The sequence below is a fragment of the Petromyzon marinus genome, chromosome 76, assembly GCF_048934315.1.
Source record: "Petromyzon marinus isolate PM22_M1 ecotype Great Lakes invasive population chromosome 76, UKy_Petmar_22M1.pri1.0, whole genome shotgun sequence".
Classification (NCBI taxonomy): Eukaryota; Metazoa; Chordata; class Hyperoartia; order Petromyzontiformes; family Petromyzontidae; genus Petromyzon; species Petromyzon marinus.
Genome location: NC_133742.1, coordinates 654,739 through 673,560, shown reverse-complemented (window position 1 = coordinate 673,560; position 18,822 = coordinate 654,739). Strand labels below are relative to the sequence as shown.

Sequence of the window (18,822 nt, the reverse complement as noted above, 5' to 3'; positions counted from 1 at the left end):
TCACCACACAGAGACCCATAGACTCACCATACAGACCCACAGAATCACCACACAGAGACCCAAAGATTCACCACACAGAGGCCCATAGACTCACCACACAGAGACCCACAGACTCACTCACACAGAGACCCACAGACTCACCACACAGAGACCCACAGACTCACCACACAGAGACCCACAGACTCACTCACACAGAAACCCACAGTCTCACCACACAGAGACCCACAGACTCACTCACACAGTGACCCACAGACTCACTCACACAGAGACCCACAGACTCATCACACAGAGACCCAAAGACTCACCACACAGAGACCTACATACTCACCACACAGAGACCCACAGACTCACCACAAAGAAACCCACAGACTCACCACAAAGAGACCCACAGACTCACCACACAGAGACCCACAGACTCACCACACAGAGGACCACAGATTCACCACACAGAGACCCACAGACTCACCACACAGAGACCCACAGACTCACCACACAGAGACCCATAGACTCACCATACAGACCCACAGGATCACCACACAGAGACCCACAGACTCACCATACAGACCCACAGACTCACCACACAGAGACCCACAGACTCACCACACAGAGGACCACAGATTCACCACACAGAGACCCACAGACTCACCACACAGAGACCCACAGACTCACCACACAGAGACCCATAGACTCACCATACAGACCCACAGAATCATAACACAGAGACCCAAAGATTCACCACACAGAGGCCCATAGACTCACCACACAGAGACCCACAGACTCACTCACACAGAGACCCACAGACTCACCACACAGAGACCCACAGACTCACCACACAGAGACCCACAGACTCACTCACACAGAAACCCACAGTCTCACCACACAGAGACCCACAGACTCATTCACACAGTGACCCACAGACTCACTCACACAGAGACCCACAGACTCATCATACAGAGACCCAAAGACTCACCACACAGAGACCTACATACTCACCACATAGAGACCCACAGACTCACCACAAAGAAACCCACAGACTCACTCACACAGAGACCCATAGACTCACTCACACAGAGACCCACAGACTCATCACACAGAGACCCAAAGACTCATCACACAGAGACCCACAGACTCACTCACACAGAGACCCACAGACTCACCACACAGAGACCCACAGACTCACCACACAGAGACCCACAGACTCACCACACAGAGACCCACAAACTCACACAGAAACCCACAGACTCACTCACACAGAGACCCACAGACTCACCAGACAGAGACCCACAGACTAACTCACGCAGAGACCAACAGACTCACCACACAGAGACCCACAGACTCACTCACACAGTGACCCACAGACTCACTCACACAGAGACCCACAGACTCACAACACAGGGACCCACAGACTCACCACACAGAGACCCATAGACTCACCATACAGACCCACAGAATCACCACACAGAGACCCAAAGATTCACCACACAGAGGCCCATAGACTCACCACACAGAGACCCACAGACTCACTCACACAGAGACCCACAGACTCACCACACAGAGACCCACAGACTCACCACACAGAGACCCACAGACTCACTCACACAGAAACCCACAGTCTCACCACACAGAGACCCACAGACTCACTCACACAGTGACCCACAGACTCACTCACACAGAGACCCACAGACTCATCACACAGAGACCCAAAGACTCACCACACAGAGACCTACATACTCACCACACAGAGACCCACAGACTCACCACAAAGAAACCCACAGACTCACCACAAAGAGACCCACAGACTCACCACACAGAGACCCACAGACTCACCACACAGAGGACCACAGATTCACCACACAGAGACCCACAGACTCACCACACAGAGACCCACAGACTCACCACACAGAGACCCATAGACTCACCATACAGACCCACAGGATCACCACACAGAGACCCACAGACTCACCATACAGACCCACAGACTCACCACACAGAGACCCACAGACTCACCACACAGAGGACCACAGATTCACCACACAGAGACCCACAGATTCACCACACAGAGACCCACAGACTCACCACACAGAGACCCATAGACTCACCATACAGACCCACAGGATCACCACACAGAGACCCACAGACTCACCATACAGACCCACAGACTCATCACACAGAGACCCAAAGACTCACCACACAGAGACCCAAATACTCACCACACAGAGACCCACAGACTCAGCACACAGAGACCCACAGACTCACTCACACAGAGACCCATAGACTCACTCACACAGAGACCCACAGACTCACCACACAGAGACCCATAGACTCACCACACAGAGACCCACAGACTCACCACACAGAGACCCACATACTCACCACACAGAGACCCACATACTCACCACACTGAGGCCCACAGATTCAACACACAGAGACCCACAGACTCACTCACACAGAGACCCACATACACACCACACAGATCCACAGACTCACCACACAGAGACCCACTGACTCATCCCACAGAGACCCAAAGACTCACCACACAGAGACCCACAGACTCACTCACAAAGAAATCCACAGACTCACCACACAGAGATTCATAGACTCACCACACAGAGACCCACAGACTCACCACACAGACTCACCACACAGAGACCCACAGACTCACTCACACAGAGACCCACAGACTCACCACACAGAGACCGACAGACTCACCACACAGAGACCCACAGACTCACCACACAGAGACCCACAGACTCACACAGAAACCCACAGTCTCACCACACAGAGACCCACAAACTCACAAGACAGAGACCCACAGACTCATTCAAGCAGAGACCCACAGACTCACTCACGCAGAGACCAACAGACTCACCACACAGAGACCCACAGACTCACTCACACAGTGACCCACAGACTCACTCACACAGAGACCCACAGACTCATCACACAGAGACCCAAAGACTCACCACGCAGAGACCCACATACTCACCACACAGAGACCCACAGACTCACCACACAGAGACCCATAGGCTCACCACACAGAGACCCACAGACTCACCACACAGAGACCCACAGACTCACCACACAGAGACCCACAGACTTACCACACAGAGACCCACAGACTCACCACACAGAGACCCACAGACTCACCACACAGAGGCCCACAGATTCACCACACAGAGACGCACAGACTCACCACACAGAGACCCACAGACTCACCACACAGAGACCCACAGACTCACCTCACAGAGACCCACAGACTCACCACACAGAGACCCATAGACTCACCATACAGACCCACAGAATCATAACACAGAGACCCAAAGATTCACCACACAGAGGCCCATAGACTCACCACACAGAGACCCACAGACTCACTCACACAGAGACCCACAGACTCACCACACAGAGACCCACAGACTCACCACACAGAGACCCACAGACTCACTCACACAGAAACCCACAGTCTCACCACACAGAGACCCACAGACTCATTCACACAGTGACCCACAGACTCACTCACACAGAGACCCACAGACTCATCATACAGAGACCCAAAGACTCACCACACAGAGACCTACATACTCACCACATAGAGACCCACAGACTCACCACAAAGAAACCCACAGACTCACTCACACAGAGACCCATAGACTCACTCACACAGAGACCCATAGACTCACCACACAGAGACCCACAGACTCACCACACAGAGGCCCACAGACTCACCACAATGAGACCCACAGACTCACCACACAGAGACCCACAGACTCTCCACAAAGAGACCCACAGACTCATTACATAGAGTCCCATAGACTCACCACACAGAGACCCACAGACTCACCACACAGAGACCCACATACTCACTACACAGAGACCCACAGACTCACCACACAGAGGCCCACAGATTCACCACACAGAGACGCACAGACTCACCACACAGAGACCCACAGACTCACCACACAGAGACCCACAGACTCACCACACAGAGACCCACAGACTCACCACACAGAGACCCACAGACTCGCCACACAGAGACCCACAGACTCACCACACAGAGACCCATAGACTCATCATACAGACCCACAGAATCACCACACAGAGACCCACAGACTCACCAAAGAAACCCATAGACTCACCACACAGAGACACACAGACTCACAACACAGGGACCCACAGACTCACCACACAGAGACCCATAGACTCACCATACGACCCACAGAATCACCACACAGAGACCCAAAGATTCACCACACAGAGGCCCATAGACTCACCACACAGGGACCCACAGACTCACTCACACAGAGACCCACAGACTCACCACACAGAGACCCACAGACTCACCACACAGAGACCAACAGACTCACTCACACAGAAACCCACAGTCTCACCACACAGAGACCCACAGACTCACTCACACAGTGACCCACAGACTCACTCACACAGAGACCCACAGACTCATCACACAGAGACCCAAAGACTCACCACACAGAGACCTACATACTCACCACACAGAAACCCACAGACTCACCACAAAGAAACCCACAGACACACTCAGACAGAGACCCATAGACTCACTCACACAGAGACCCACAGACTCACCACAAAGAGACCCACAGACTCACCAAACAGAGACCCCCAGACAAACCACACAGAGACCCACAGACTCACCACACAAAGACCCACAGACTCACCACACAGAGACCCAAAGACTCACCACACAGAGACCCACATACTCACCACACAGAGACCCACAGACTCACCACACAGAGGCCCACAGATTCACCACACAGAGACCTACAGACTCACCACACAGAGACCCACAGACTCACCACACAGAGAACCATAGACTCACCATACAGACCCACAGGATCACCACACAGAGACCCACATACTCACCAAAGAGACCCATAGACTCACCACACAGAGACCCACAGACTCACAACACAGAGACCCACAGACTCACCACACAGAGACCCACAGACTCATTACACAGAGACCCAAAGACTCACTCACACAGAGAACCACATACTCACCACACAGATCCACAGACTAACCCTACAGAGGCCTACAGAATCACCACACAGAGACCCACAGACTCATCACACAGAGACACAAAGACTCACCACACAGAGACCCACAGACTCACTCACAAAGAGACCCACAGACTCACCACATAGAGACCCACAGACTCATCACACAGAGACCCAAAGATTCATCACACGGATACCCACAGACTCACCACACAGAGACCCACAGACTCACTCACACAGAGACCCACAGACTTGCCACACAGAGACCCACAGACTCACCACACAGAGACCCATAGACTCACCATACAGACCCACAGAATCACCACACAGAGACCCACAGACTCACTCACACAGAGACCCACAGACTCGCCACACAGAGACCCACAGACTCACCACACAGAGACCCATAGACTCACCATACAGACCCACAGAATCACCACACAGAGACCCAAAGATTCACCACACAGAGACCCACAGACTCACCAAAGAAACCCATAGACTCACCACACAGAGACACACAGACTCACAACACAGGGACCCACAGACTCACCACACAGAGACCCATAGACTCACCATACGACCCACAGAATCACCACACAGAGACCCAAAGATTCACCACACAGAGGCCCATAGACTCACCACACAGGGACCCACAGACTCACTCACACAGAGACCCACAGACTCACCACACAGAGACCCACAGACTCACCACACAGAGACCAACAGACTCACTCACACAGAAACCCACAGTCTCACCACACAGAGACCCACAGACTCACTCACACAGTGACCCACAGACTCACTCACACAGAGACCCACAGACTCATCACACAGAGACCCAAAGACTCACCACACAGAGACCTACATACTCACCACACAGAGACCCACAGACTCACCACAAAGAAACCCACAGACTCACTCAGACAGAGACCCATAGACTCACTCACACAGAGACCCACAGACTCACCACAAAGAGACCCACAGACTCACCAAACAGAGACCCCCAGACAAACCACACAGAGACCCACAGACTCACCACACAAAGACCCACAGACTCACCACACAGAGACCCACAGACTCACCACACAGAGACCCACATACTCACCACACAGAGACCCACAGACTCACCACACAGAGGCCCACAGATTCACCACACAGAGACCTACAGACTCACCACACAGAGACCCACAGACTCACCACACAGAGAACCATAGACTCACCATACAGACCCACAGGATCACCACACAGAGACCCACATACTCACCAAAGAGACCCATAGACTCACCACACAGAGACCCACAGACTCACAACACAGAGACCCACAGACTCACCACACAGAGACCCACAGACTCATTACACAGAGACCCAAAGACTCACTCACACAGAGAACCACATACTCACCACACAGATCCACAGACTAACCCTACAGAGGCCTACAGAATCACCACACAGAGACCCACAGACTCATCACACAGAGACACAAAGACTCACCACACAGAGACCCACAGACTCACTCACAAAGAGACCCACAGACTCACCACATAGAGACCCACAGACTCATCACACAGAGACCCAAAGATTCATCACACGGATACCCACAGACTCACCACACAGAGACCCACAGACTCACTCACACAGAGACCCACAGACTCGCCACACAGAGACCCACAGACTCACCACACAGAGACCCATAGACTCACCATACAGACCCACAGAATCACCACACAGAGACCCAAAGATTCACCACACAGAGGCCCATAGACTCACCACACAGAGACCCACAGACTAACTCACACAGAGACCCACAGACTCACCACACAGAGACCCACAGACTCACCACACAGAGACCCACAGACTCACTCACACAGAAACCCACAGTCTCACCACACAGAGACCCACAGACTCACTCACACAGTGACCCACAGACTTACTCACACAGAGACCCACAGACTCATCACACAGAGACCCAAAGACTCACCACACAGAGACCTACATACTCACCACACAGAGACCCACAGACTCACCACAAAGAAACCCACAGACTCACTCACACAGAGACCCATAGACTCACTCACGCAGAGACCCACAGACTCACCACACAGAGACCCACAGACTCACCAAAGAGACCCACAGACTCACCACACAGTGACCCACAGACTCACTCACACAGAGACCCACAGACTCATCACACAGAGACCCAAAGACTCACCACGCAGAGACCCACATACTCACCACACAGAGACCCACAGACTCACCACACAGAGACCCATAGGCTCACCACACAGAGACCCACAGACTCACCACACAGAGACCCACAGACTCACCACACAGAGACCCACAGACTTACCACACAGAGACCCACAGACTCACCACACAGAGACCCACAGACTCACCACACAGAGGCCCACAGATTCACCACACAGAGACGCACAGACTCACCACACAGAGACCCACAGACTCACCACACAGAGACCCACAGACTCACCTCACAGAGACCCACAGACTCACCACACAGAGACCCATAGACTCACCATACAGACCCACAGAATCATAACACAGAGACCCAAAGATTCACCACACAGAGGCCCATAGACTCACCACACAGAGACCCACAGACTCACTCACACAGAGACCCACAGACTCACCACACAGAGACCCACAGACTCACCACACAGAGACCCACAGACTCACTCACACAGAAACCCACAGTCTCACCACACAGAGACCCACAGACTCATTCACACAGTGACCCACAGACTCACTCACACAGAGACCCACAGACTCATCATACAGAGACCCAAAGACTCACCACACAGAGACCTACATACTCACCACATAGAGACCCACAGACTCACCACAAAGAAACCCACAGACTCACTCACACAGAGACCCATAGACTCACTCACACAGAGACCCATAGACTCACCACACAGAGACCCACAGACTCACCACACAGAGGCCCACAGACTCACCACAATGAGACCCACAGACTCACCACACAGAGACCCACAGACTCTCCACAAAGAGACCCACAGACTCAATACATAGAGTCCCATAGACTCACCACACAGAGACCCACAGACTCACCACACAGAGACCCACATACTCACTACACAGAGACCCACAGACTCACCACACAGAGGCCCACAGATTCACCACACAGAGACGCACAGACTCACCACACAGAGACCCACAGACTCACCACACAGAGACCCACAGACTCACCACACAGAGACCCACAGACTCACCACACAGAGACCCACAGACTCGCCACACAGAGACCCACAGACTCACCACACAGAGACCCATAGACTCATCATACAGACCCACAGAATCACCACACAGAGACCCACAGACTCACCAAAGAAACCCATAGACTCACCACACAGAGACACACAGACTCACAACACAGGGACCCACAGACTCACCACACAGAGACCCATAGACTCACCATACGACCCACAGAATCACCACACAGAGACCCAAAGATTCACCACACAGAGGCCCATAGACTCACCACACAGGGACCCACAGACTCACTCACACAGAGACCCACAGACTCACCACACAGAGACCCACAGACTCACCACACAGAGACCAACAGACTCACTCACACAGAAACCCACAGTCTCACCACACAGAGACCCACAGACTCACTCACACAGTGACCCACAGACTCACTCACACAGAGACCCACAGACTCATCACACAGAGACCCAAAGACTCACCACACAGAGACCTACATACTCACCACACAGAAACCCACAGACTCACCACAAAGAAACCCACAGACTCACTCAGACAGAGACCCATAGACTCACTCACACAGAGACCCACAGACTCACCACAAAGAGACCCACAGACTCACCAAACAGAGACCCCCAGACAAACCACACAGAGACCCACAGACTCACCACACAAAGACCCACAGACTCACCACACAGAGACCCACAGACTCACCACACAGAGACCCACATACTCACCACACAGAGACCCACAGACTCACCACACAGAGGCCCACAGATTCACCACACAGAGACCTACAGACTCACCACACAGAGACCCACAGACTCACCACACAGAGAACCATAGACTCACCATACAGACCCACAGGATCACCACACAGAGACCCACATACTCACCAAAGAGACCCATAGACTCACCACACAGAGACCCACAGACTCACAACACAGAGACCCACAGACTCACCACACAGAGACCCACAGACTCATTACACAGAGACCCAAAGACTCACTCACACAGAGAACCACATACTCACCACACAGATCCACAGACTAACCCTACAGAGGCCTACAGAATCACCACACAGAGACCCACAGACTCATCACACAGAGACACAAAGACTCACCACACAGAGACCCACAGACTCACTCACAAAGAGACCCACAGACTCACCACATAGAGACCCACAGACTCATCACACAGAGACCCAAAGATTCATCACACGGATACCCACAGACTCACCACACAGAGACCCACAGACTCACTCACACAGAGACCCACAGACTTGCCACACAGAGACCCACAGACTCACCACACAGAGACCCATAGACTCACCATACAGACCCACAGAATCACCACACAGAGACCCACAGACTCACTCACACAGAGACCCACAGACTCGCCACACAGAGACCCACAGACTCACCACACAGAGACCCATAGACTCACCATACAGACCCACAGAATCACCACACAGAGACCCAAAGATTCACCACACAGAGACCCACAGACTCACCAAAGAAACCCATAGACTCACCACACAGAGACACACAGACTCACAACACAGGGACCCACAGACTCACCACACAGAGACCCATAGACTCACCATACGACCCACAGAATCACCACACAGAGACCCAAAGATTCACCACACAGAGGCCCATAGACTCACCACACAGGGACCCACAGACTCACTCACACAGAGACCCACAGACTCACCACACAGAGACCCACAGACTCACCACACAGAGACCAACAGACTCACTCACACAGAAACCCACAGTCTCACCACACAGAGACCCACAGACTCACTCACACAGTGACCCACAGACTCACTCACACAGAGACCCACAGACTCATCACACAGAGACCCAAAGACTCACCACACAGAGACCTACATACTCACCACACAGAGACCCACAGACTCACCACAAAGAAACCCACAGACTCACTCAGACAGAGACCCATAGACTCACTCACACAGAGACCCACAGACTCACCACAAAGAGACCCACAGACTCACCAAACAGAGACCCCCAGACAAACCACACAGAGACCCACAGACTCACCACACAAAGACCCACAGACTCACCACACAGAGACCCACAGACTCACCACACAGAGACCCACATACTCACCACACAGAGACCCACAGACTCACCACACAGAGGCCCACAGATTCACCACACAGAGACCTACAGACTCACCACACAGAGACCCACAGACTCACCACACAGAGAACCATAGACTCACCATACAGACCCACAGGATCACCACACAGAGACCCACATACTCACCAAAGAGACCCATAGACTCACCACACAGAGACCCACAGACTCACAACACAGAGACCCACAGACTCACCACACAGAGACCCACAGACTCATTACACAGAGACCCAAAGACTCACTCACACAGAGAACCACATACTCACCACACAGATCCACAGACTAACCCTACAGAGGCCTACAGAATCACCACACAGAGACCCACAGACTCATCACACAGAGACACAAAGACTCACCACACAGAGACCCACAGACTCACTCACAAAGAGACCCACAGACTCACCACATAGAGACCCACAGACTCATCACACAGAGACCCAAAGATTCATCACACGGATACCCACAGACTCACCACACAGAGACCCACAGACTCACTCACACAGAGACCCACAGACTCGCCACACAGAGACCCACAGACTCACCACACAGAGACCCATAGACTCACCATACAGACCCACAGAATCACCACACAGAGACCCAAAGATTCACCACACAGAGGCCCATAGACTCACCACACAGAGACCCACAGACTAACTCACACAGAGACCCACAGACTCACCACACAGAGACCCACAGACTCACCACACAGAGACCCACAGACTCACTCACACAGAAACCCACAGTCTCACCACACAGAGACCCACAGACTCACTCACACAGTGACCCACAGACTTACTCACACAGAGACCCACAGACTCATCACACAGAGACCCAAAGACTCACCACAAAGAAACCCACAGACTCACTCACACAGAGACCCATAGACTCACTCACGCAGAGACCCACAGACTCACCACACAGAGACCCACAGACTCACCAAAGAGACCCACAGACTCACCACGCAGAGACCCACAGATTCACCACACAGAGACCCACAGACTCACCACACAGAGACCCACAGACTCACCCACACAGAGACCCACAGACTCACCACAAAGAGACCCACAGACTCACCACACAGAGACCCACAGACTCACCACACAGAGACCCACAGACTCACCACACATAGACCCACAGACTAACCACACAGAGACCCACAGACTCACCACACAGAGACGCACAGACTCACTCACACAGAGACCCACAGACTCACCACACAGAGACCCACAGACTCACCACACAGAGACCCACAGACTCACTCACACAGAGACCCACAGACTCACCAAAGAGACCCACAGACTCACCACACAGAGACCCACAGACTCACCAAAGAGACCCACAGACTCACCACACAGAGACCCACAGACTCACCAAAGAGACCCACAGACTCACCAAAGAGACCCACAGACTCACCACACAGAGACCCACAGACTCACCACAGAGACCCACAGACTCACCAAAGAGACCCACAGACTCACCAAAGAGACCCATAGACTCACCAAAGAGACCCACAGACTCACGACACAGAGACCCACAGACTCACCACACAGAGACCCACATACTCACCACACAGAGACCCACAGACTCACCACACAGAGGCCCACAGATTCACCACACAGAGACGCACAGACTCACCACACAGAGACCCACAGACTCACCACACAGAGACCCACAGACTCACCACACAGAGACCCACAGACTCACCACACAGAGACCCACAGACTCGCCACACAGAGACCCACAGACTCACCACACAGAGACCCATAGACTCATCATACAGACCCACAGAATCACCACACAGAGACCCACAGACTCACCAAAGAAACCCATAGACTCACCACTCAGAGACACACAGACTCACAACACAGGGACCCACAGACTCACCACACAGAGACCCATAGACTCACCATACAGACCCACAGAATCACCACACAGAGACCCAAAGATTCACCACACAGAGGCCCATAGACTCACCACACAGAGACCCACAGACTCACTCACACAGAGACCCACAGACTCACCACACAGAGACCCACAGACTCACCACACAGAGACCCACAGACTCACTCACACAGAAACCCACAGCCTCACCACACAGAGACCCACAGACTCACTCACACAGTGACCCACAGACTCACTCACACAGAGACCCACACACTCATCACACAGAGACCCAAAGACTCACCACACAGAGACCTACATACTCACCACACAGAGACCCACAGACTCACCACAAAGAAACCCACAGACTCACTCAGACAGAGACCCATAGACTCACTCACACAGAGACCCACAGACTCACCACAAAGAGACCCACAGACTCACCAAACAGAGACCCCCAGACAAACCACATAGAGACCCATAGGCTCACCACACAGAGACCCACAGACTCACCACACAAAGACCCACAGACTCACCACACAGAGACCCACAGACTCACCACACAGAGACCCACATACTCACCACACAGAGACCCACAGACTCACCACACAGAGACCCATAGACTCACCATACAGACCCACAGACTCACAACACAGAGACCCACAGACTCACCACACAGAGACCCACAGACTCATCACACAGAGACCCAAAGACTCACCACACAGAGACGAACATACTCACCACAGAGAGACCCACAGACTCACCACACAGAGACCGACAGACTCACTCACACAGAGACCCATAGACTCACTCACACAGAGAACCACATACTCACCACACAGATCCACAGACTAACCATACAGAGGCCTACAGAATCACCACACAGAGACCCACAGACTCATCACACAGAGACACAAAGACTCACCACACAGAGACCCACAGACTCACTCACAAAGAGACCCACAGACTCACCACACAGAGACCCACAGACTCATCACACAGAGACCCAAAGATTCATCACACGGATACCCACAGACTCACCACACAGAGACCCACAGACTCACTCACACAGAGACCCACAGACTCGCCACACAGAGACCCACAGACTCACCACACAGAGACCCATAGACTCACCATACAGACCCACAGAATCACCACACAGAGACCCAAAGATTCACCACACAGAGGCCCATAGACTCACCACACAGAGACCCACAGACTAACTCACACAGAGACCCACAGACTCACCACACAGAGACCCACAGACTCACCACACAGAGACCCACAGACTCACTCACACAGAAACCCACAGTCTCACCACACAGAGACCCACAGACTCACTCACACAGTGACCCACAGACTTACTCACACAGAGACCCACAGACTCATCACACAGAGACCCAAAGACTCACCACACAGAGACCTACATACTCACCACACAGAGACCCACAGACTCACCACAAAGAGACCCACAGACTCACTCACACAGAGACCCACAGACTCGCCACACAGAGACCCACAGACTCACCACACAGAGACCCATAGACTCACCATACAGACCCACAAAATCACCACACAGAGACCCACAGACTCACCACACAGAGACCCATAGACTCACCACACAGAGACCCACAGACTAACTCACACAGAGACCCACAGACTCACCACACAGAGACCCACAGACTCACCACACAGAGACCCACAGACTCACTCACACAGAAACCCACAGTCTCACCACACAGAGACCCACAGACTCACTCACACAGTGACCCACAGACTTACTCACACAGAGACCCACAGACTCATCACACAGAGACCCACAGACTCACCACAAAGAAACCCACAGACTCACTCACACAGAGACCCATAGACTCACTCACACAGAGACCCACAGACTCACCACACAGAGACCCACAGACTCACCAAAGAGACCCACAGACTCACCACACAGAGACCCACAGACTCACCACAGAGAGACCCACAGACTCACCACACAGAGACCCACAGACTCACCCACACAGAGACCCACAGACTCACCACACAGAGACCCACAGATTCACCACACAGAGACCCACAGACTCACCACACAGAGACCCACAGACTCACCACACAGAGACCCACAGACTCACCACACAGAGACCCACAGACTCACCACACAGAGACCCACAGACTCACTCACACAGAGACCCACAGACTCACCACACAGAGACCCACAGACTCACCACACAGAGACCCACAGACTCACTCACACAGAGACCCACAGACTCACCAAAGAGACCCACAGACTCACCACACAGAGACCCACAGACTCACCAAAGAGACCCACAGACTCACCACACAGAGACCCACAGACTCACCAAAGAGACCCACAGACTCACCAAAGAGACCCCCAGACTCACCACACAGAGACCCACAGACTCACCAAAGAGACCCACAGACTCACCACACAGAGACCCACAGACTCACCAAAGAGACCCACAGACTCACCAAAGAGACCCACAGACTCACCACACAGAGACCCACAGACTCACCAAAGAGACCCACAGACTCACCAAAGAGACCCCCAGACTCACCACACAGAGACCCACAGACTCACCAAAGAGACCCACAGACTCACCACACAGAGACCCACAGACTCAGCAAAGAGACCCACAGACTCACCAAAGAGACCCACAGACTCACCACACAGAGACCCACAGACTCACCACAGAGACCCACAGAACCACCAAAGAGACCCACAGACTCACCAAAGAGACCCACAGACTCACCAAAGAGACCCACAGACTCACGACACAGAGACCCACAGACTCACTCACACAGAGACCCACAGACTCACCACACAGAGACCCACAGACTCACTCACACAGAGACCCACAGACTCACCACACAGAGACCCACAGACTCACCACACAGAGACCCACAGACTCACCAAAGAGACTCACAGACTCACCAAAAGAGGCCCACAGACTCACCACACAGAGACCCACAGACTCACCACACAGAGACCCACAGACTCACCACACAGAGACCCACAGACTCACCAAAGAGACCCACAGACTCACCACACAGAGACCCACAGACTCACCACACAGAGACCCACAGACTCACCAAAGAGACCCACAGACACACCACATAGAGACCCACAGACTCACCAAAGAGACCCACAGACTCACCACACAGAGACCCACAGACTCACCAAAGAGACCCACAGACTCACCACACAGAGACCCACAGACTCACCAAAGAGACCCACAGACTCACCACACAGAGACCCACAGAGCACCAAAGAGACCCACAGACTCACCACACAGAGACCCACAGACTCACCAAAGAGACCCACAGACTCACCACACAGAGACCCACAGACTCACCACACAGAGACCCACAGACTCACCAAAGAGACCCACAGACTCACTCACATAGAGACCCACAGACTCACCAAAGAGACCCACAGACTCACCAAAGAGACCCACAGACTCACCACACAGAGACCCACAGACTCACCAAAGAGACCCACAGACTCACCACAAAGAGACCCACAGACTCACTCACACAGAGACCCACAGACTCACCAAAGAGACCCACAGACTCACCACACAGAGACCCACAGACTTACTCACACAGAGACCCACAGACTCACCAAAGAGACCCACAGACTCACCACACAGAGACCCACAGACTCACCACAGAGACCCACAGACTCACCAAAGAGACCCACAGACTCACCAAAGAGACCCACAGACTCACCAAAGAGACCCACAGACTCACGACACAGAGACCCACAGACTCACTCACACAGAGACCCACAGACTCACCAAAGAGACCCACAGACTCACCACACAGAGACCCACAGACTCACCAAAGAGACCCACAGACTCACCACACAGAGACCCACAGACTCACCAAAGAGACCCACAGACTCACCACACAGAGACCCACAGACTAACCACAGAGACCCACAGACTCACTCACACAGAGACCCACAGACTCACCACACAGAGACCCACAGACTCACCAAAGAGACCCACAGACTCACCACACAGAGACCCACAGACTCACCACACAGAGACCCACAGACTCACCACACAGAGACCCACAGACTCACCACTCACATGCGGAGGTAGCCCTCACCGCTTGCTCGCCTTTCTAACTCCAGGAGGAGCGGAGCTCTGAGTTCGGAAACCTGCCGGGATAATCGGCGTGTCCACACCGCGCATGCTGATGGTGGTGATGGTGGTGGTGATGGTGGTGGTGATGGTGGTGGTGGTGATGGTGATGTGTCAATGACTGATGGTGGTGATGATGGTGGTGCCGCTGCTGATGATGTGTCAATAACTGATGTTGATGGCGGTGACGATGGTAATGATGATGATGGTGGTGATGTGTCAATCGCTGATGTTGATGGTGGTGATGGGGGTGGTGATGGTGGTGATGGTGATGTGTCAATGACTGATGTTGATGGCGGTGATGGTGGTGCTGCTGATGATGATGTGTCAATGACTGATGTTGATGGCGGTGATGATGGTAATGATGATAATGGTGCTGATGATGATGATGGTGGTGATGTGTCAATCACTGATGTTGATGGCGGTGATGATGGTAATGATGATTATGGTGCTGATGATGATGATGGTGGTGATGTGTCAATCGCGGATGTTGATGGTGATGATGGTGGTGGTGCTGATGATGATGTGTCAATGACTGATGTTGATGGTGGTGATGATGGTAATGATGATAATGGTGCTGATGATGATTGTGGTGATGTGTCAATCGCGGATGTTGATGGTGATGATGGTGCTGCTGCTGATGATGTGTCAATGCTGATGTTGATGGTGGTGATGATGGTAATGATGATAATGGTGCTGATGATGATGATGGTGGTGATGTGTCAATCGCGGATGTTGATGGTGATGATGGTGATGTTGATGATGTGTCAATAGCGGATGTTGATGATGATGATGTTGATGATTATGCTGATGACGATGGTGCTGGCGATGATGGTGATGATGGTGTATCGATCACTGATGATGATGTTGATGATGTTGATGATTCCAAATCTGATGATGATGATCGTGATCAGCGCACGTTGAACTTCGTTCACACCGTACACAACCAACCACTCGAATCAGTGATGAGTGCACTTTTGCTGCTGCTGATGATGATGCTGATGATGCTGATATTTATGATTGTGCTGATGATGCTGCTGCTGCTACTGATGATGCTGCTGATACTGCTGCTACTGCTGCTGATGATGATGCTGCTGCTGCTGATGATGTTGATGATGTTTGCTATTGTTGATGCTGCTGCTGCTGCTGCTGATGGTGATGACGATGATGCTGCTGCTGTTGATGATGCTGCTGCTGCTGCTGATGATGCTGCTGCTGATGATGATGCTGCTGCTGATGATGATGCTGCTGCTGATGATGCTCCTGCTGATAATGATGCTGCTGCTGATGCTGCTGCTGATAATGATGCTGCTGCTGCTGATGATGCTGCTGCTTCTGCTGCTGATGATGACGATGATGCTGATGATGATGCTGCTGCTGCTGATGATGATGCTGCTGCTGCTGCTGATGATGATGCTGCTGCTGATGCTGCTGCTGCTGCTGATGCTGCTGCTGATGATGATGCTGCTGCTGATGATGCTGCTTCTGCTGCTGATGATGACGCTGATGATGATGCTGCTGCTGCTGCTGATGATGATGGTGCTGCTGCTGCTGCTGATGATGCTGCTGCTGCTGATGATGATGATGCTGCTGCTGATGATGATTTGAGTCTAATCTCCCATCCTCGTGCCCCGTCCGCTCCCTCGCCGCTGCGAGGGCGACTGAGAGAGGCGGAGACGTCGCGGGTGGAGGGGGGAGAGAGTGGGGGGGAGGGTGGGGGGAGTGGGGAGGAGGGTGGGGGGGAGGGTGGGGAGGGTGGGGGGGAGGGTGGGGGGAGTGGGGGGAAGGTGGAGGAGAGGGTGGGTCGGGGAGAGGGTGGGGGTGAGAGTGGTGGGGGGGTGAGAGTGGTGGGGGTGAGAGTAGTGGGGGTGAGAGTGGGGGGAGGGAGTGGTGGGGGGTGAGAGTGGTGGGGGGAGGGAGTGGTGGGGGGTGAGAATGGTGGGGGGAGAGAGTGGTGGGGGGTGAGATTGGTGGGGGGTGAGAGTGGTGGGGGGATAGAGTGGAGGGTGAGAGTAGTGGGGGGAGAGAGAGTGGTGGGAAAGTAGGGGGTGAGAGTGGGGGAGGGAGAGTGGTGGGGAGGGTGGGGGGGGAGAGTGGAGGGAGGGTGGGGGGATGGTGGTGGGGGGAGAGTGGGGGGAGAGTGGGGGGAGGGTGGGGAGAGGGGCGAGCAAATCAAACCCGTGGAGAATATGAGAATCGGTTTTTCCCCTTTTTTTGGCAACAAGTCGACGTTTCGATTGCAACACAAGCAACCATAATCAGGTACGAATGAATGAGAAAACAATCTTAGAAATATAATGCGATACAGCACACAGAGAGAGAGAGTCGGCCAAC

The 18,822-nt window shown here is 53.1% G+C and overlaps 1 protein-coding gene across 1 annotated transcript in view; it reads right to left on the bottom strand.

The window, feature by feature from the left end:
• Positions 1-18,172, bottom strand: part of LOC116958383 (polypeptide N-acetylgalactosaminyltransferase 10-like) — a 79,816-nt gene extending 61,644 nt beyond the window's left edge. The window contains exons 1-2 of the mRNA XM_076056568.1: positions 17,426-18,172; positions 16,454-16,505 (exon numbers count right to left, since the gene is read on the bottom strand). The gene's annotated coding sequence lies outside the window, so the exon portion shown is untranslated. The remainder of the gene's footprint in view (positions 1-16,453; positions 16,506-17,425) is intronic.
• Positions 18,173-18,822: the final 650 nt, after the last annotated feature.